General features: G+C 42.1%; 1 non-coding gene across 1 annotated transcript; it reads left to right on the forward strand.

Annotated features, from left to right (window-relative positions):
- On the forward strand, positions 1–94 carry trnai-uau (transfer RNA isoleucine (anticodon UAU)). Its single transcript has 2 exons — positions 1–38; positions 59–94. It is a non-coding gene; the product is annotated as a tRNA-Ile (tRNA).
- The last annotated feature ends 491 nt before the right edge of the window (positions 95–585 follow it).

Below are 585 nucleotides of genomic sequence, written 5' to 3' on the forward strand. Positions count from 1 at the left end.
GCTCTAGTGGCGCAATCGGTTAGCACGCGGTACTTATATGACAGTACAGGCTTGGGAAATGCCGAGGATGTGAGTTCGAGCCTCACCTGGAGCAACCGATGCTTTTGCATGTGATGTTTGTACTTTTCAGAGTCTGAGGCCGTTTTCTGTTTATCCATCTCTCTTGTCGATTCCGCCATTTACCACGGTGCTGTCTGTCTCTTTCGCTGCGGTTATTCCTGTGTCAATCTGTGGGTTATTTCTGATTAAATACCCGTGCCTGTTCACCACATGAAATAAATGAGGGGAACAAACAATTCCTCATCTGGATCTATGGAGCGAATGAACCAAAATTTATAAGACGATATAGTTTATTGTAAATATAACATTCCCTCTTGAGTAATATAGGTTCAATTCTGTACAAAACCAAACTATGATCACAACGTGTTTCCAATAAGCCACCTTTTACTGTATTGTCGCAAGCGCTACCATTGTAGCTCAAGGAGATTCATAATTAATAAGCGTAGAAATCAAGCAATGAAACGGTAGAGATGGTTCTGAGACTGTGGTATGCCCTCGCCCAGACCAACATTTAAAACAAGGTTT

This window comes from Pristiophorus japonicus, chromosome 25 (assembly GCF_044704955.1).
Source record: "Pristiophorus japonicus isolate sPriJap1 chromosome 25, sPriJap1.hap1, whole genome shotgun sequence".
In the NCBI taxonomy this organism is placed as follows: domain Eukaryota; kingdom Metazoa; phylum Chordata; class Chondrichthyes; family Pristiophoridae; genus Pristiophorus; species Pristiophorus japonicus.